Here is a 22,169-nt window from a genome sequence, read left to right as displayed (position 1 = left end):
CACACATGACAGAACAAGTAATAACTAATAAATGCTTAGGAAATACAAAGGTGATGTAAATTATGAACACCATTTTTCTACTTCAGGCAAAACCAAATGGTATCTTACTTCTCTTAATATCTTATGCAACACCCAAAGATGCTAACTGGATTTATTTGCTTATACTGAACATGGCAAACAAATCACTGTTTGTGTTTTATATTCCTTTTTTTTAAAATACATTCCATGTGTATGAGATCATAAAATTCTAGAACCTATTTGCTCTTTAACACTCTCTCTTAGCCATAGAAACATTTTCTCTTGTTTAAAAACAAGTAATTTTATAGTGGCAACTACATATTGATTAGGATTAAGAAAATGTTGACAGTTCCAGTTTAGTAAGTCATCTAATGGTAAGGGCCTACATACAGCAGTTCTTATAAAATTTTAATCCTAAATGGGAAGAAATTGGACACAATCAATTCCTCTGATGGAAGTTTTACAAATTTAACTCTTCTTTTGAGACTGGCATTGGTGTGAACTGCATAGAAAATTATTTCTTTCGGCTTTGTATTTTACTCAGAATAAACTTAAGGTCTGGAACACAGGCTTCCTGATGAACCATTTCTGAAATGCAGAAGGGATAAGATATGAGGTTTCAGACAACAACTGTAGCTCATTTCTTTGAGTTGGTTCCCTCAACTAATGTCTAGACACATAAAAGGAGACAGCTATTGAAATGCTGAGCACTGCACTGATTAACTTTTAAATGACTTGCTGCCTAGCTTGAGATGGATAAACAGCCTACAATGAATGGAGAGAATAATGACCAAAACTGGAATCCATGGGAGCCAGATTGTTGTGCAGGGAGTAGTTCAAAAATACCTAGAAGCAAATGGTGAGGATCAGTGATTGACTAAAGTCCCATTCAGGCAGTGACATCAGGAACTGCAATTAAGAGTTATGCTTCAAGGATTTCAGCATCACTACATGTAAGAAGGCAACAGTTGCCTGATAGAGCAGTGTCATCAGAGCTACAGGGGCTGTGACTGAACTCTTGTAGAGAGCGTGTTTTTGCAGGCTAGGCTGACTAGGGACAGCAGAGTACCTTGACAGGTATGTAGGTCCTTCGACACAGTTGCCTGGTGGCAGTTGAGTACCTGCAAGTTACCCAAGTTCCTTTTGGATACTCCTGTCATTGGGGAAGGTGGATATGTCTTTCTCTAATTTAGTAATCACAGCATCAGCTTTGATCCTGGACTTAAAATGGCTGCATAAGACTTTAAGTCCCAGTCTTCACTCATGTGGTTGTAGTACCTGTGGTCTGTCACTGTCTCTGAGGTGGCTTTTAACTTACAAATTTCACATATCAAAAAATTTCAGCCTTGAAACTAATTATAATGGCTTTTCAAAAGAAAAAAAAATCTTATTTTTCATCTTCTACATTTACAGCTGATGGGGCAAATATACCTCCTGATCTCACTGGGAGTAATGTTTTCTTGACATAACTTTTGGAAAAGTTTACTTTACTTTACTGTAAATGCAATTTCTTTCTCACCTAGAGGGCAGGGCCTCTGCTGAAAAAAATGTCCTATGAAGCTCTAGAGAGTTTCTTCTAAATTTATTATCTCAAAAACTTTGGTCTTCCATCTCAGAATAATGAATAAGAATATTACTGAAAAGATTTACAGGCAAAATAATGTCAGTGCTTCATAATGCTTAACTGACAAAATCATTATCTTGTCTTTGTTAGTAGATTAATTTTCACATCATCCTTGGAGCATGACAAGAATAATTATCTACATTTTACTGATCGAGAATGATTGCAGCCCACATTTTCCAATATGGTTCCTTATTTGCATGATTCATTTTATGAGGTAGCAGATGCCAGCCTCTTTTAAACAGTTTATTTTCTACAACAGTTTTAAAGTCTTAAGAAATTTTTTTTTTGCTGGATATCCAAAACTTTATGAAAATGAAATTAGTTAACATATTTAAGGAATTTATTTAACCTATATTTTGGAATCATAGTTAAAGAACTAGAAGTAAAAAGATGCTAGAATTCAATATGGTATGAATTTCAGACCCAGCTGCTATAAACTGACCTTATCTTTTAGGTCTTTGTAATGCAAAACATGAAGAAAGAAAGCAGATTAAGTCATAGGAAAAAATAAAATCTTAGAATTTTCTCATTTGAAAGTAGAAGAGGTGGTGACACATCATAAGTCTTCTTGAAGTATGTCACAGAGCAAAGTCTCCAATCTTAAAGCTGCTATTGTGGCCAGGATGTGGAAGTGCAAATATCCCATCTGGTACAAAGTGTAACAGTGAAAATAGTGACCACCACAGTAAAAATACAAACAAATGAGGAAAAAATAAATTAATACTTCAGATAGATTTAGAATTCACACCCTCGTTATTCCTGCATGTTCTGAAGCTTGATAACATCAAGATTTATATTTTTAAGAAGGAATCTTTTAATATCAAAAGATGTGACATTCCCTTGCAACTAACAAAGAAAATGGCTGTTCCTTGGTTATTCCATGTCTTCACTGACTCCAAATTTTGACTAATAAGAAAATAAATGCTATCATATGACTCACTAATGAAGCCAAAATGTGTAGTTTCTAAATTTGGTTTGGCTGGAGAATCCAGCTGGAAGCAGTGATAAACACACAATTCTGTACATGCTGCTCTCATGCCTTGTCAGTGCTTTGAATAAACTCCCTGAGTACAGTACATGAGGCTTTGCACAGAAGCCTGTGTAACCTACTTGAAAGATTTTGACTTTTTTTTAAATTTCCCTCACATTATCTCATTTAAAAATTGATTTTTTTTCTTTTCAACGTCACATTTGTACCTTATGCTGTGACAAGAGCAGTGTCTATAAGAGATTTTGGAGGAGTTTTGGACAATAAGAAAAGGGAATCCTAAGAAAAAACAGAAAGGAAAACTTAATGATGACAATTGCATTTTTCTCCTTCTTCAGATGAATAAAATAAAATTATGAGAATGTGCATTAAAAGGAATAATTATTATTTACTAGCATAAATTTATTTATATTTAAATAAACAATTTGAATTGATAATATTTGTTATATGAATAATAAAATAAATATTCAATAATACATGCACATGGGTTCCTATTAAATCAATATATTTTATTGTCATTTTAATACTTTATTGTAATTGTAGGCTATTTTAAAAAGTAAATAATGCTAAAAAGTGCCATAACTCTGAGAGATGAGGATTTCTCTTCCTCCCAGACTGAAAGTGCTCCTGCCCAGTTGCAGAGCATTTTTGCGGGATATGTCAGCTTGGTACTATAATTAAATTAACGTATGGCATGAATGGAAGGGCATATAGAAAGACAAAGTTTCAGCAGTGCTCTCTGACAAAAGGTAAGTGTAGATGACAGCTGTAGCAGCAGTAGGTTTCACAAATCCCGTATGCAGTTTGGGAGGGAAATAAGGGCTCTTTGATAGACTAGTCATTTCTAGTGCTGGGGCTGGGGGATGTAATCTTTTTTATCCTTTCTTTTTTCTTTCAGGAGAGCTGTGTACAGTGTCTCACCAGTCCCCCACGAAGAGACAGCTGCTGTTGCTATTACAATTACATTTTGTTGTTGTCATTGTTGCTTTTCTTCATTTGATTCTTATTGAACAGAAGTGACAGTTTGATTTCACTTGCTTTTTAAATTAAAAGCTTGTCCAATGTGTCCTGCAGGAGATAGTTTAATGAATCTGAAGAACTAAAATTCCCTGGTCTTTACTGTCATGTCTACTTCATATCTAATCTGTAGGAGGCAGCTGTAAAGAAAGAGAATAAACAAAGAGAATGGTGTATTAATCCAGAGACTCATCTGATTTATTTTTATTCTGAGGCAGACTGAGGCCATGGACACCTGCTCTCAGTAAGGAACCGGCAATCACAGTGATGAAAACAAGCAAAAGGGAAACACCATGTTCTAATTGGAACCAATCACAAAATTTTCACTGGTTTGTGTTGCAGCATGATTTTCCTTGTGTATTTTTTCCAAGGGTTACTTTTGGGGATCCAAGAATAAAGTGATGAGATAGGATACAAACAGGATAGAAAGACAAGCTATTTCCCCATGAGGACAGTGAGGCAGTATGACAGATCACTCTGAGAGTCTGCCCCACATCTGTACCTGAGGAGTTTCAAGCTCCGATTTGTCCGGGCCAGTTCTGGGGTCAGTCTGTTGTAGGTCTCCTATGTATCACCTGTTGAAGGACAACTTTACCTTCCCATGTGTAGTAGCCACTGCAATCCTCTCTGTGCTCCTCAGGCATGAAATTTGCCCTTCTTTGAGAAATGCCTTGGTGCATTATTGTCCTGGCTAAACCTTGCACCAACAATTCCACATGACATGGTTTAGTTCTTACTGGTCTTCTTCATATGGTCTCTTCAACACTGTGTTGGTTTACATTTATCACTAGGAACACTGCTATTATGAACACAGAAAATAGAGTAATTTTCATTTGCATCTTACTGTTTTGCTGTCTTGCAGAGCCCTATTTACAATTGTATCATTTAGAAAATAAGTATTCTATGAGACAAAATTTGTTAAAAAAATTACTTCATTATTTCTAGATGAATGAGAAGGGCTGTAAGAAAACCAGGCATTGGTTTGGCTCATGAAGAAATTACATACTTGCTTTGTTTCAGGAGATGACACAGTGACTTATGTTCCTCAGAAGTCAAAAGTAATAAATATGTGGTTTCATGGTATGCAATTTAGAACCAGATAATGCATTCCAGATCTGCATCTTCTGGCCAATTTTATTAGAGTCAGCTGCTCTTGGCTTTTGCTTTGCTCTCAGCAAAGCAAATGTCTGGAGTCAGATATCCCATATCTTCTGATAAACCGTAACTAATGAAAATCCTTTTTGTCCTTAATATAGGCTCCATTTTGATCTTGTATGGTTTGGGTTGTTGGGTGTTTTTTTGAGGGGTAGGGTGATTGACGGGTAGGATTTTGAGATTTTGTTGGGTTTCGGGTTATCGAGGGTATTTTCCCCCCTGCAACTGACATAATGACGTACAACAATCCAAAACATTTCATTTTTCTGGAAAACAAAACGAATATCCACCATCAGTCATTGTCATACCAATCTAGCACATCTTATGCTGCAAAATTTTCTTGTAGCTAGTTTCTTCTATAAACACAGTTTATATAGATTTGCATTTATGACTCCTGCCATTGATGAAAATGTTATTCCTTCTCTCTGTAGAGGGATAGAGCTTTATGTGTCAAATTCATTAAGTCATTCAGCTTCAAAAAGTACTTCATTAGTAGTGTGGGGAAAAAAAAGAAGAAAAACACCCAAAACCCCATGTAAAACCAAGAAAAAAAATAGGAATGTGCTGAGGAAACCCAGAACACACACAGGCCTTGAGTCAATATGGCCACTGGGTGTCATTGTTTACTCCACCATGCAACATTCATCCCTCTAAACACAAAATGCAGCTGGATGTAGACAAGTCTATCAGTCATTGTCTGAAACTGGTGATCTATTTTTTAACTAGCAAAGGATAAATACTTTTTTCTTTAAATGGAATAACCACATATATATTAAAAGATCATCTATCTTATTTTGTCTTGTCCAATGTTTCTTTGACATTGAAGTTTGTTTCCATAAACATGTCCATTAGTCCCTCTTCTTTTAAGCAAGCAACTCTTTTTATAAATACATTTAATTTGTTGTGGAAAAGAACGACACCAAATCAATGATATTGCAAATTATAGTTCATAGATCAGGCACACTAACATGCTGACAGTGGAAACATTTACTCTCCTCATGACATTTATCCTTCCTTTGAAAAAGCCAGCCTACAAATGTTTGTTTCTATTATGCAATATTTCAGGTTATTTTGAAATAAGATCATTTGCTATTGAATAGTCCAACTACATTTCTAGGTCAGCACAATGAACTGAATTGGGTTTATTTTCACATCAATGAATCATGAACAAAATAAAACGGTTAGACTTTCAACTGGTAGCTTCTTTATGTAATGTCAAACATGAATTTACAAAGTCTGTGCTGAGCTAGAAGTCCTGGGGAGTGACATGTCAACTAAACCAGTTCCTTTCCAGCATGCTCTACAGCTTTAATAGCAGATGGATAGGAAGACCAGCTCATGAGGAGAAAGGATAATTCAGTCTCTGTTCAGACAGCAGTAGACTCTTCAGTAGATCAAGTGTGAGTAGATTGGAGTACCTAGATTCTTCTGGCTGCTGTGTGATATATTTGTAGCATGAATCATGCTCTGCATTAAATAGTCAACATTTGCCAAAATTCAGTGCTTGCTGACATATGAAATGCATCTTGTACTTGCACAAATAAATAACTTCAGCACTTCAGTTCATTTACTCACTTTATATGGCAACTGTTGATTTTTGTATAGCTGTGAGAATATTTCATAGCTGGTTTATGTTGATGTCAGAAGATAATTTTTCACAAAACAAAGGAAAGAAAAAGGCTTGAAATAGTTATGCTTAAAGAGCACAAAGGAGAAATTGAAAACAGCAAGAAAAGTCTAAATTAAATACAATTAATAATAAGAATATTGCTTCTATCTTTACTTGCTAAGCTTATCAATACTAAAGTATTTTCTCATAATAAGTAAAAGCCAGTCCTTTACTATACCTAAAGAAAAAGGGATCTGATAGACTGAATTGTCTTAAGAAATAAAGGACAAAATGCAGCCCTCTTCTCCTGTCTCCACTTTCATGCTCCATCTCCAGCACAGTGGTGTCTCTGTTTGAAGGCCAGTGGCAAGTTGCCTCACATAATACAAACACTGTGAAAGACTCAATAGCCAGAGAGAGAGAGATTAATGAAACTGGTAGAATGCTAAAGGAAAGACCAAGACGAGGAGGAATACAAGTCAAGAAGACCAGACCAAGGTATTCATTTAACAAAGGTTTTGTGTCGGAGACATTATTTTTGTCGACTCATTTTCCCATGAAAGTACTGGTCAATCTGCATACACAGAAAAACACATTTTTAATCTATTTTTAATTATTTCCTCTGCAGAGATTTCCTTTTAATTTGAAAATATTCCCACCATTAAACATTTCCATTTTTTTTCTTTCTCACTGGAATTGACAGGAGATTTTTTAAATCAAATGTATGGTTTGTCTATCTTTTCTGCTTTAATTTTTAAATTTATTTGCATGTCTAATTAAATATGAGGATTGGAAAGAGGTGTGAACATATTTTTTTAATTTCTTGTAGTGATAAACTACATTAAAACATTTATGTTTTCCCTTACTGTAGCTGGTTCATGATAATGTTCTTAAATCTTTGGACATTCTTCTGGAAGCAATCCTCAAGAATGGCAGCTCCACACAGCTTAGAAGCATTTAGTATGGAACATGTAGCATTACTGTTATTTCATTGTCACGGCATGTTTCTCTGGGTCCGTTTTTCTCAGTTTAATACCCTTGGGAATACACTTGGGAGTAAGGCACACAGTAAAACCAGATTATATCTTAAACAGAGAAAAAAGGCTTCCACTCCATTATATTAGATCAGTCTCCCGATTAGAAATGGGTAGATTGAAAAATATTTGTGACATTATAACCACTATGTCAATTTTAGAATAAAGTTCTAAATATTTATTAGGAAGCTTTAAAAAGCAGTTCTTATCTCTTCAGCTCCATGTGGATCATGTTTCTGCTGCCAGGTGGTTCAGACACCCTTAGCTCTCTCCTCTCTACCTTCTGCAGCCCAGACTGATTATAGACGCTCCCATCATTGCTCTTAAAGAACCACTAACTAGAAGAAAGCAAACTGCTGTCAAAAGATTATGAGAGGAAGAGTATGGCACAAATTCAAGATTTGGAGTAAACATGTGCTTTGGATGTCTTGTGTGTATGTACTTTGGTGAGCCAATCCAGAATACAACAGTGGACTCTTGGGTTTAATAAAAGTAGCAAATGAACAGCTTATAAGGAAGTCAGTACTATGAATCAGCTCATCTTAAGGATGCCTTGAATAACTCGTTTTTTTAAAAGGAACACATTTGGAAGGTCAAAGTCAGAAATTCACAGGCATATATATCTCATAAAAAATAAATAAACCCAGATGAATAGCTGCTGCTAGAATAATACTGAAGACTAAATTCATGGACTAATATTAAATAATGATCACTATTTTCCAGATCACACTAGCAACAGAGAAAATATTATTTAGTGTATTTATTGTAGTCTTCAGTCAGAAGGATTATCTCAGAGATAAGCAGAATATTTGACCTGTCCTTGTCAGATAGACATGTTCAGGCATCTTTGAATTATTGTTTTATCAAATGAAAATACACCAAGTGCTTTCAACAGCATCTGACCTGGAAACACTGGGCTGACAGTGCTGCACTTCACCTATTAGTCTGAGCTTCCAAAGAGTTGCGTAGTGGCAATATGGGTTAAGTACCCATACAAGCATCTCTGTCAATTCCTCAGTGGAATTTTCATTTTACTCCCTGATATTAAAACAACTGATGGTAGGGAAAGAACAATGGCCATTAGTGTCGTGTGTCAGCGACACACTGTCTAACAAAAGAAGGTACAATATACCTGCAAAAGCTTTTGTAGAGTCTTGTACCTTCTTCATACTCTGCTGCTGCTCCCTGAGCAAAGAACATGGAAATAATTGAATGTTGTTTTGTTTAATTTTTCAGTCGTTGGTTCATTTAAAAGAACACAGGAGACTGGTAATTTAGCAGCTCAGCAAATGAGAATAGTTTATTTTCCATGCAAGCTCAAAGTGTTTGTCATGGGTAATGATTGAAATACCAGGGCCTTGGAAAGTCTTTTTTGATAAATGCACCCTTTAAAAACTGAGTTTCTGCTTGACATATCTGAGGGCATGTGAGTATCTGAGTATGTGTACACTTCTTAATGTAAATATAATTTCAAAAAGCTAGCTAACTCTTATCCATATGTGTATGTATAAAGATACATTAGTTTCTTAGTTTTATTATCTCATGAAAATGCTGTTAGCTTGCATTTCCCTGACAAACAGGAAAAAATTAAAGGCTATAAAATAATATGAGAAATTTTTTCTTTCCCTCCTTCCTTCTCTCCCTTCCTTCCTTCATTGTAATAGACTTCTATTCTTTTATACCATCTGTGCTATTGTCTCCAATGGCAGCAATATTAGGTATTGTACACTTGCTAGCATGATAATTAATAATTAAACTGCTATAGCTGTTGTAGCCATAACCCTTATTTCCATGCAAAAGGGCAGCTCTGAGAAATCCCAAGTAAAATGGATTAAATTCTACCTTTTAGAACAGAAATACTGGACATCAGAAATTAGGGATTTTAGGCAAGGTCATACTAGACCACTTCTTTGCCTTTCTGTTCTGCAACAAGTTAAGGCTGCAGTAATTACATTACAGATTTATTCATAGAGTGCAAAAGACATGTAATAGATACCAGAACTGAGGAAATATAAGAAAAAATTATAATGAATATTTATGGTGAAGAAATCTGGTTTTACCACTTGTACTGAAGTGATCCAGAGTAACATAACTATTGTAGATGATTCTCACACCCTAATCTTGGAAAAATATGCTTGGTGAATATCTCGGTTCTCTGAGTTCCTTAATGCAAATAGATACTCTCAAGCAATGAGCAAACAGAGTATCTGACAGATCTTCAAAACAATAATCAGTGAGCTATTAAATTAATTCACTATTAAAAAAAGGCATTAAAAAAACATGAAGTTACAGACTGGTGGCCTAACTTATCTGTAAATCCTTAAGCTTAATGGAAATAATAGGTCTTAATTTAAAAAAAAAAATTCAATGATGATCACCAAAATGCTTGCATAATCTTCTCTATAAACACATTTGGGGTTTATTCATGTTTATATCACAGATTTCCTGATCATATGCTGATTTCCTTCTAAGAGCCATAATGTTCTTAAAAAATAAATCAGTAAAAGCCAACATTTATCATTCACATCATCTGCTAAAAACAGATGCAAATGGAAAGAAAACTCGATTAGACTGCCATAAATGCTTTTTAAATAGTAGAAGTTCTTAGAAGTAGAACAGCAAAAGCATTTAGTGAGCATTAAGGGGTAGCTAGATTGCAAAATGCTACTTGATCCCCATACAGAGTACAATAGCAACTTATGCTCATAATTGCATTCTATTTTATTCAAATGCATGTGTTGTGTTCATTTTATCTAAATTGATGTGTTGTATGCCTGTCTGTACACTAACAATGCTGCTTCAATCAAAGACATCAAAATACAGTTTTATTTTATGGTATAGTAGTTGAAGATTAGAAAGGATAAAAGGATGATCTTTCATATCAAGGTTTATGGTATCAAATCACATGGATTTAACCCATATTTTTACTTGCATAGGAACTATGGTGGAAGAAGACAGTAAACCAAAACTAAAAAATTGTTATATTGTTTCATGTGACAGGAAAGAGAATGCATCACTTGTGTTAACAAACATTTCACTCACTGGATAGCTTAATTTTAAAATTATCTATATGATTTTCTGACCATGGATAACATTTTTAATAACAAGAAAAGAGATTTTAGTCTCATCTTGTTATACATGGCAGTCACTTTCTGTGATGATGAGATCTTTCTCTGTGCAAAGTAATGTTCTTGTCATCATTTGTCTAAAAGCTTGTCTTTTGTAGCACCAGGAACATTTATGTCTTTCTAAAATAGTAGTTGTGAGGCATTGCCATCAATGAGTAATGACTCAGACACAATATAATGAGATACATTGGACATAATGAAACAGCGAACAGCATATTAGAATTTTAAAAAAAATTTTTTGGTCTGCTTTAGTTTCATATGATTTTACAGCTTTTAAAATATGATCATTTTTCCCCTTAGTTATAGAGCATTAATTTTCCCATCTTCTAACATCGCTCCCACTGGCCACTTTAAGTCCTTGGATAAAAGGAAATGAAAGGAGTATATCAGCGGCAGGATAAAGAGGGGGTAGATTGTAGTAAGAAAAAGGACTTCCAGCCTGCAGCACATGACTCATGTTCTCATGGAGATTGACTCCATGCGACAAGTGACTTGAGATAAAAAATGAAAATTAGTCCTTTCAGTATTCTAATATTTCCTATAGCAGAGCTTGGAGAAAGTATGGAACTGGAAACCTGAAGCAGAATTTTGTGGCTCAACTCTGAATTTTAAGCCCTTGCTTTTTTAAATGTTAGAAAATGACACTTTTATTAGAATATGGTACACTGCTTAAAAGCAATTCCACTGTCAGAAAAGAGTATGTTCTCTTTAATCTATTCTTTGGAGAACGTCTATTTTATTGAGCCTTGATACAAGTAATATAATACTTATTAATTATTATAATACGCTATAACAATATATATTATATATATAATAAATGTTAAAGAAAATTTATTTATAATTTTATATATGATATATAATAAAATATTGTAAACATAATTAATACTTATTAATATTGCAATACATATTTCTATGATACAAGTCATATAAAGTTTGACCTAGATGGAGTCTCTATGAGAAATCATTCAATATAAAATGTTAAAATTGATTTATATCAAATTAAATATATGAACAAATGTATTACTTATAGCAGATTTCTAATATTGTGTCAATACCCCATTTATTGTTCTGGCCCTGGTTTGGCTCAGAAGAAAAGTTGTTAGTTATGCAGGGTTTCAACATCCTATGGGTGTGATTTTTGGGTGTCCTTAATTTACACCACAGCCCTGAAAATCCAGGACAGAGAGCAACTGCTTTTAGCTCTTCTATCCTCTTGCTGGGAAAACCAGTGACAGACTGATTCTCTGAGGCAGTCTCAGGCCTCATCTTTCATCCTCAGTGCAGAAAAATGCAGAGTTGGAAGTGTGAACAAGGTTTGAGTTAGTTTTCCTTCCTTGCTGATTATTTATATGCTAGAGAAAAATGAGCGGCACAGGTGCCATGAATACATAGTGTACAGACTGCAGTGTCAGGGAGATTCCTGTCTGTCAGAAAAAATATGTCCTGTTGATAAAAGGAACCTGGACAATGGGCTGTATGTATCCCACTCTTACACCCAGGACTCAGGAGTCATCTAACCATCATCACCAAGAAATATTTCTCATCACCTAGAGCCTCTGAGACACTGCCAAGGGGCTGACAGAGGTGACACGAGGGGTGGGGGTGACCTGTGCTGTTCTGAAGTACCAGCAGGAGGCTATGGGAGATAGGCTCAATCTCGACAAACAACTCTGTCTGTGCTCCAGCAACTGAATCTCAAACACAAATAAGGTACCCACTGATATCCTTTCCAGCGTGTCACTGTCACTTGCAGCATGTCTAAATAGACCTTAAGCTGTCTGAGACAAATATTTTAACACAGAATTCTCCTGGAAGCTTCAGCCCAATCATATAATAATGTTTTAGTATTTCATCTCACAGGAGGCAGTTTGCCTCACATTAAGACAATCACTCAGACAGTTTAAAAGAAGGTATTACTTCTCACATTTTCCTTGTTGCCAGGATAATAGGCAAAAAAGAGACTGCTCTCCTTGTTTCATGTCAATCTTTGGCTGTGCCTATATCTTTTCACAGACAGAGTATAATTCAAAGCAACTCCTACTGTGTTCTAACAGTGTCAAGGCCACTGTAAACTGAGCAACCATAGGCAACAGAATTAGCAGAGTAAAATATGATCTTAAAACAATTTTACAAAGTTTGAATTGAACTCAACTTGAATGTGCTTTCACATCAAATGCAGTGTGGTTGCTTGCTGAAATTAATATACAATAAATTGTGCCAGTCATTTGCAATTATAAAAATATTCTGTCCTTTGCTATTTAATTCTGAAAGGAAACTCAATCAACCAAGGTGTTTCACTAAAGCTCAGGGAATGAGAAAAAGCAACAAGCCCAGGGCTGAAACAGAAACCTCTGTTCTGATGCGTCGCTTCAGCATCACTGAGTCGTACAGCACCCTCGATTTATGCTCTTGTACTTTGAAAGTGTACGTGCTTATCTTTCAGATTTTCTTTAGAAGGTGCTCAAGCATTTTAGAGAATCACAAATTTGCATTATTTTCTTTGCTCTGTTTTCTCCAGAGTCACGGATGAAAGCAGTCGACTCCCTAAAGTCAGTTGAGAGATTTATATTTACTTAAATTCCAGACCTAACAGTTGAGAAACTGATGTATCAGTAAATCCAAATAATAAATCCCTTAGATAGAATAACTGTAAGACCATGGTCTTGTCTTTTAACTGTAAAGCAATTCCTGTAATGTCAAAGAGACTGCTGATATGAATAAAGAATACTGAAATGGAAAGAGTATATGAATTGATTCCAAATAATTATGAAATTATTCCTATGTAGGATACTAGGTTTTATTGACATAAAATGAAGTTTATAAATCTATATATAAATTTAATGTTATATATTTATATTTGTTGTACTATTCACAAGATAAAGAGGGTTTTTTGTTTTCTGTCTTTTCTATAAAAATTATACATGCACATTTTTCATCTCTAAATGGCAGTTCTATACCTCTGAAACAGGTAGTTTCCTATGTAATATTAGATTCTAATAGATCATTATTACTACTTTTTTTCTGGTTTTCTCCTCCTCCCTCTGGATATCTAGATACAATAGCTTTCATATTTCTTTTAATTCAGCATTTAGCAGCTTTACCTTGCTAGTTAACTTGGGTCTTCTTTACCATGGTTTGTATCTGTATTTAGGTATCCCCCAAAAATGTGGAGCTAAGATTTCAGATATCTAAATGGCATGATAAGATTCATAATTAACAAATTTAGACCGAGGAGCTGAGAGGATTTAATTTCAAGCTTTTTTTATTAGCTTTTGTGTTATGTAATTGTTATGTGTGGGGAGAAAGTAAAGGGCTACAGTCCATTATAGGCAAATCATGCCTTGCTCTAGGCAATTATATCCCAATTATATCCCAATTTCTGTTTCCAGCAGTATCTGTCCCTGTTTTAATTCCTCAAAGTCTCTATTTTATATAAATTCACTCATTCAGGTAAACAAAAGTAATTTGACTATCATGTTACAACCAAGTATAGATAACCAAACTGCAGATAATTCTGTGATTTGTTAGCTGTGTCAGAGCTTACAGTATTGATTGATCTCACAAAGTTTCTTTCCTAAAGAATTCAAAAGTGTTTTTGCCTCTGAGTTTGTGGCCTGTCACACAGGTTGACTAGATAAAAACAAAGCTAAATAGTGCAACCAAAAATCAATATAAAGCAGCGAGTATGCCTGATGGATGTAACTATGAGTTAGTCATTCTTTCAGCTTTCTGGACTTGTAAAGCAAAAAAAGCCCACAACCAACCAACCAAATTTACAGCCTGAAAAACATGAGTTGCTAGAAAGAGGTTCCGAAACATTGCCAATAAATAAAAGGATATTTTTCCTATAAATATTTCCTTTCTGCTAAAAGACAAAAGTGAGATTGAGTTTCCCAAGATGAGCTCTGAGACAATGGAAATGATCCATTACAGTCTTGCCATGATTGTGAGGAGCAAGAGACACACAACCTAATAGGAATGTTTGAGGGAGCTGGACTAGTTAAGAATTCTAAAGCAGAAGAAGGAGTATACCTGAGGTTGCTTGGGGTTATGAAGGCATAAAGAAAACTCATTTTGTTTGTGGGAAACAGTAAAAGAAATTGTAATGGCCAAGTACGTCACTCAGGCTAGGAATAAATAAATGTTCAATAGGAGAGTAGTGAACACTGGATCAGATTTTTAGAGCAGATCTGGATTCCCCATATTGGACATTTTCAAGACTCAGCTTGACATAGCCATGGTTTGATAAACCTGCCTTTGATCACATGTATACACCTAATAACCCTTGTTTCTTCATATGACCTGAAAAAATGTCTAACTTTGGGATTTGTAAAGCAGACACTGCAGCAACTAAGTCTCATACAATGCAGGTGTTGTTTTTTCTTAATTAGTGACCACCAATAAGAGTCTTTGAAAGAAAACATTATGTGACAGCCCAGACTGGTTTACAGTGCCTAAAACTAAATAGATTTATCTAAAAGACCTATTTCTTTTAATACTGTTCTATCAAAGGGCCATTCTCAGTATGAGAAGGCAGATTGACAATTAGATATTCTAAAGAGGAAAAATTGAGTTTTTTGAGGGCTGTGAGAAAATTAGATCAGAGAAAGACTCCAGCTGCTCTAGTATTGCCAGGAAGAAAAAAAAATTCTACTGGAAAAAAGTAAACAAATGCAGGTCTCTTAAAATAAGGCATTTGAATAATTTTATGTATTGATTCAGATATTCAGTGTTGTTTGAGTGCTATTTTAATAATATCCTTTTAAAAGGCCAAAAGGCTAATGTGCAGGTATCAAAAAGGTATTTCTGACATGCACAGTCATTTAAGTTATTCACAGAATCTAATTTTAAGTGCCTGATTTCCACTCCTTAATAAAGAGCCAGTCTTTTTATTCCTCCCTTGTTCAATGCTAGAAGGAAATCCCTCTCAAAAACAATTCAAAACATCCTTTCAAAGAAAGGTTCTCCATCTCCATAATGAAGACAGACTAAAAGTAGCCTCTTAATTTATGGCCCCATACAAAGGAGACATTTAAAGCTTACCCACTTTCAAATGACACTTGCATTTTCAAGTACTTATTTTGCATCTGTGTATAAGTACATTAGTATTTTGTGTCACTAAGGGCTCTTAAATGTATCTCTTCATTGTGCCAGCAAATCTTGCAGTTTATTTGTATAAACTGTAGCATAAAGATATATGACACATTTAAATGTGTCCAGATTGGAAACGTGACTGGTAGTGTACTTTAGTAGTCTTTCCACATGTCTGCGTGCATGTGAAACCAATAACAAAAGGCTTTCCAGCTGTGACAAATACTTTACTTTCCATAATTTCCCATGAAATTCAACCCAAAATAATATTTATTACACTGAAAATTCATATTAATTTGTTGTCATATATGCTTATTGCATAGTCTTCAAAAAATTTGATCTTGGATTAGCCTTGAAGATTACAATCTATTAAGAACAGTTCTGTAAGTGAAAACATACAAACACAGAAGAGCAAGCCAGCAAAATTGCCTGGAACACCTAAAGGCTAACTAATCAACCAGAGTGAAAACTTTTAATTTCCTGAAATATTTTCAGTCTTAAAACAGTTCTTTAAAGCAGTTTTTAAGGATTAGATGTTTTTCACATGAAGTACCAAAACATATTTTACCCCATTAGAATAACAGAATTATATACTGAGTCAGGTTATTCTTTTGAAATACACAAGGAAAATATTGGGTAAATTAAGCTGGACAGGTGAACTCGTTTTTGAGTACTTTGATGGACAAGGGACCATCAAATATATTCTTACATAGAGAATAAGACTGAGTAATGTAAATTCCTCTTGCACTCTGCATCTTTCTCTCACCTTCTTTTTAATCTTTTCCTCCCCATGGTTTTTCTATAGTAACCAGAAACTATCCCAGTACGTCTCCTTTAAGTCACTCTCAAAGTCTCTTCAGATAAGATTAATCCAATACAGAAGTTAATTTCTGAGTTACTGATCTAAAGTGCTTTTAAATTCAAAGTGAACATAATAATTTCTGGCTTGAAATCATAGAATGGAAGTCTAAAACAGGCTGAGTGGATAAAAGAAATTTACTCATTAAATCTGTCAGGGAAGGACTCAGCTTTGCTACTGTTGCTGAAACTGAAGATATTGGAACAGAGGGAAGAGAGTGAAGGAAAAGGCTTGACTTGTGTTATACCTGCTGTTATATGGCATATAATGAAAGTGAGAAAACTTTAGCTTATAAAATTGCATGGACTAATCAAGCAGTGACATGGTTAGCATCACTAAAAGGTAGACATGAATTGGTCAATATTGGAAGGAAGAAAACAATTTATTTACCACATGTCGTCAGCGATTCCTCTTCCAAAGGACTGTATTCCTCTCATGTATGAAAAATGAATGGGGATAATGGATCCAGATTATTAATCTCTTATGTCCCAAACAAATTTTGAGAAATTTTCCTAAATAAAGCCTGAAAATACCAATTCCCACTCCTATTCAGCTCTGTTAAATTGTACAACAGAACTGATGAAGTTCTTTGTGAAAAACTGAAATCAGTAATTAAGGTAAAATGAAGAGCTCGGTGCACTTTATGGAACTAGAAATTACCACTCTTTAACAACAGTGATACTATATCCAGCCACATTATTTGAGACTATTAGATTTACATGGAATTTTGCTGTTGTTACATGAGGTTTTCTTCTCAGCTAATTGGCAATGACTTGATGAATTGACAATAACTTCTGCAAATCTCAGAACTGGTCTGCTTTTGCCCTAGTGAATGTTTCAGAGAAACAAACAAAAGCAAGCTGAGACAATTCAGTACCAAAGTGATGCAAGCACAATCACTCCAATTAGTCTGAAAAAAAAATTAATGGGTCAGAAAACCCACAACTAAACCTATAATATCTTTATATTTCTCTCTGTGTTCCTCTTTAGAATTAATAAGACAAAGTAAGCATGATTTTGTCCTTGCTGGTAGGTGATTTAGGATACACTTTGAATCCTTGTTATACCTTCCTGAGTATGAAATCTGGACAGAATTTGAATTATATGATTTTTCTCCCATATATATTGACTTGTGACAAAATAATTTCTTTTAGGTTAAAACAAAGGACTATATAAAAGCTATCCATCACTCAGGAAGACAGCTGTTGCTACAGATTGCATAAAGCAGCGAGAAGGAGAAGTTCAAGGTTTTGTGGAGGTTGATGAATGACTGAATATTCTTTACTTCCATATTTTCTATGCAGGTTTTTCACTTTAAAAAGTGAAACAACTCTAAACTGCAGCAGTTAACATAGCAAGTCACTTGGTGCAATATCTGACAGAACACTTCAAGGGTTTTTTTTTTTTGTGTGTGCAGCAGGATATATATTTGATTTGAAAAAATTACATCACTGTGTATAAAAGGGTTATATGCACAGCATGCTGTGCAATATATACATGAAAACTGTACTGAGTTTTTCTCTTAGAGGCAATGTTTTGCAATAATACATCCTTGATGTTCTTTATTATGTTGATATGTTTCATGATTAATATATATAACCAATATCAATGAAAATGCTCTGTATCTAGCTACTTTAAAAGATTTTAATAATGACCTAAGCCTGTGTCAAATCCACACCTGCCCCTGATTCATCTGAAATAGAGAAATTAAAAAAGGAGAATGAAAATATTTTGAAAAACATAATATAGAGCAAATTAGAAAAAATAAGTATAGGCAATTTAGTCTTCATACTTTTGAAAATACAGTGCATAATAGATGTTCATAAAAGAAAAAATAGGAGGAATTACCACAAATTTAGATTTCTCATGGTGTGAATACCAAATGCGAAGATATCTACCTTGCATTTTGATCTGTAGATGTCATTACAGATTTATTCCAAAAATAGAAGTGAACTTTTTTAGAATCATCAAAAGGATTACTGAATAATTAAATAACACTACTATATACTCCTGCAAAAAAAAATCTATAAAATGATTTGTCAGTGAGTCATGATTGATAGGCACCTGCAAATTAATCAAACAGTAGCATTTTCGCATTGTTTGGTGCTTTAATCCTTGGATTTTTTTTTTCATAGAAATTAAGAGCATTTGCCTACTTCATATAGTGTTAAGATCCCTGAGAGTACACTACAAAAAAAGCTTTTATGTACTTCACAGCATTATTCAAGGTCAGGGATATATTCTGTCTGTACTTCATTGTCTAGACCATTTCTGCTGTAGCAGAGTCAACAGAAATCAAACAGATGTGACAAGAAGAGATAGATAAAATACGTTAGACACTTAGACATAACAATGAGGGAGAGGAATTAGTCAAATTAGTATAAAAAATATATTAGTGCTATAACTATCAGAAATTAGGTTCTAAAAAATATATGTAGTCCCAGATTCTAAGCTAAAGCAAAGTGGTATGGATGTCTATATATACATATGACATTTCTAATTAATTAGATTGCAAAATTAATGATCTAAAATTTACAAAGTACTCCATGTTTAGAAAATGTATTTTATATTATTAATACCAGCTTTCAGGAATTAAGAAAACTGGTGAAAGGTGTTTTTCTGTGACTTCCAGCTAAATTGAATCTCTTGTGTAATTAACTTTTATTTCATTCTTTCAGGACCTTCATTCAGCTGAGAAGTTGATCATGGTATTTTTGGCTAGTAAGCCAATTTATGGACAGTTGGAGTCTGGGGTTTATTTTTGTCAACAACAATGCCCTACATTTATATTAAAAAAAATTTTTAAATGCCCGAGATATACATAAATCTGGTCAAATAATGTTACAATATCTTTGTTATAATATCTATGCAGGTTATGCTGTAGTTGCACCTTAGTGGTGAGCATGTAAGTTATGTAAGGGTCATAACACAAACCTGCTGAACAGGTATTCAATGAAATTATAACACATTCAAAATCTTCTCTTTTCTCCGAAACATTACTGAGTCACCCATAGAAAAGAAAGTACTTATTTTCCCACTTCTTATATGATTAGAATTTAATCTGAGAAGACTATTTCAGAAACACATATTTTGGATTTCTTGTGCCAGTTGAATTTTGAAGTAGTTCATATGAGTGAGCAGCTGTTCAGCTGCTCTGGTTTTGAAATGAAGTAACAGAGTTGGCTTCAAAATCAAAATCAGGAAAACTGATGAGTTCTCATGAGTTTCCTTCAATTGCAGAAACCAATGTCTCGTTGCTTATTACTGCTTAGAAATTTTGAACTCAGTTATGACAGGTTCATATCTATCTTAGAAGTTGTTTTTGCATTGCTGTGGTTCACAGATAAGATTTTAAAATTAAATCCTTCTTGAAATAATTTCTTGCTCATCAAAACCAGTATTAAAGTTTCCATGACTTAAACAGAAAGGGAATAAATGATAGAAAGGAAATTGATAATAAATGAGCATTTGATAATAATATTTCACTTAATTGATTCTCAGTTTGTACAGATTTAACTGTCAGGAGAAAGAGATACTGTATTTATCCTTGATCACTTCTAGAAAAAAAGATCCAAGAATATTGTATTAAGAGGATATAGTCAACACTATGACTTGAAATCAATGTGGATTTTAAAACTGAATACAGAATGGGAGTCTGGACCCTAAAGCAGCAGAGGAAGCAATGTAAAGTTGAGGATTAAAAAACAGATAGGAAAAGGATGGGAGTTTTCCAACTTCTGTATTCTACCATTCTCATTCTCACTAGTACTCCAGATGTAACTATGAACTGTATTGAAAACTCACCTTGTAGTCTATTTTTGGCTTTTTATTTGGTCTTTTTTTTCTATCTGGTATACTTTAGGACATGAACTAAAGGGCAAATTTATTTACTCCCTATTTTGTTATTCTTTTTAAAATTGGAGTAAAATTTTCAGAGAAGCGAAACTGCTTGAGTCTATGGAATCCTTACAATGTATCAAAACACTAACATTATGTAAATTTCTGGAACTGAAAGGGATCTCAACCTACTTGTGCAAGAAGTTTAATTTTTCAGATATTTGCATTATTTTCTTTTTTTTCTTTCCATGCCCTGTCCTTTCCATGACCTGATAAGGAGTTATACCTACCCCATATAAAAACATTTTGACAACCTCTTTGAGCTAGGAAGTTTATTCAAATAACTAGTTTTCATTTATTCATATACATATTCATATGTTGTATGTACTAGCTTTTGATCCAGCCTTCCCTATATCTTAAGTTGTTTTGATCTGATTTTTTTCCTTCTATAATCCTTCAGTCATTAGGAAATTACAAACTTTACTCACATCCCTTTTGGCTTTTGTATTTGTAGGCTGAAGAAACAATGTACTTTTAATTCCATATTCTAAATTAATTTTCATCCCCTTTATCATTCAAGTAGTCCTTCCTTTTGTATTCTCACATTCCCAACCATTTGTTTTCTTAAATATGAATTGAGTTGTATGTATGCTATTTCTGATATCTTGCCACTAGTGTGTATGCTTCCCTTTTGTTACTGGATGTTTTCATTCAATTGCTCCCAAGAAGAAGGAAAATTCTGCTTGCCATTTTTCATTTTGTGTTACTGATTTTCAGCTAGTATGTTTGTCTGCTCATAAATGCTTTCTATTGGAAGGAACTGTAATCATCTCATTCCAACTCCCCTGCCATGGACTGGGACACCCTCTACTAGACCAGATTGCTCAAAGCCCCCTCCAGCCCAGCTTTGAACATTCCCAGGGACAGGGCATCCACAACTTCTCTAGGCAACCTGTTCCTGAAGGTCTCATCACCTTCAGGAAAGAATTTCTTCTTAATGTGTAATCAAAACTGTCTTTCAGTTTAAAGCCATTACCCCTTATCCTATCACTACATGTCACTATAAAAAATCCCACTTCAGCTCTCTTGCAGACTTCCTGTAGGTACTGGAAGGTTCCCTAGGGCCTTCTTTTCTCCAGGTTGAACAATCCCAGCTTTCTTAGTCTGTCTCCATAGGAGAGGTGCTCCAGCCATCTGATCATCAAAATAATTCACTTTTTTCCTCTTATATTGCACTATTTTTTCAATAGAATTTATCTCTTCTGAGTTGCTGCAGTCAAAATACATTACTATTTCCCTATTTTGGAGAGGCTTTTTTGTTTGTGGTTTGTTGCTTGGTGTTTTTATAGAAGTATTTATTGCAAGTGTTGTGGAGTAGAACTAATAGTGTGTTTTCTAATGGCTTCCAAGAAATCCAGTCCAATGGTCATGTATTAATTTATACATCTAATTAACTGTAATGAATGCAAGACACCTGCATGTGTAAATACTTCAGTTCTTTATGGTTTGTTTGTTTGGCAGTGCAAAAGCTTCTTGATACCAATCTTAATTCACTATAGTGAAGATATTCATAATAATTTACTATACCTTTGACTTGGGGAGTTGTAAGATTTTCTGCATTTGATTTTCAGTTATGCAATGTATTTATTGAGACTATGTAGTGAAAGACAGAAATTTAGGGCAACAGCCCATAAAAGTACAAATCTGTCTGACAAAAAAAAAAAAAAAAAAATTAGCATTGATCGGCAGAGCAGAATTTTGGTTTAGCTGTACCCATTAATTCTTGAATTTCTTGGAAATACACTCCAA

This window comes from Vidua macroura, chromosome 2 (assembly GCF_024509145.1).
Source record: "Vidua macroura isolate BioBank_ID:100142 chromosome 2, ASM2450914v1, whole genome shotgun sequence".
NCBI lineage: Eukaryota > Metazoa > Chordata > Aves > Passeriformes > Viduidae > Vidua > Vidua macroura.
The sequence above is the reverse complement of the archived record's forward strand: the minus strand, read 5'-3'. Positions refer to the sequence as shown.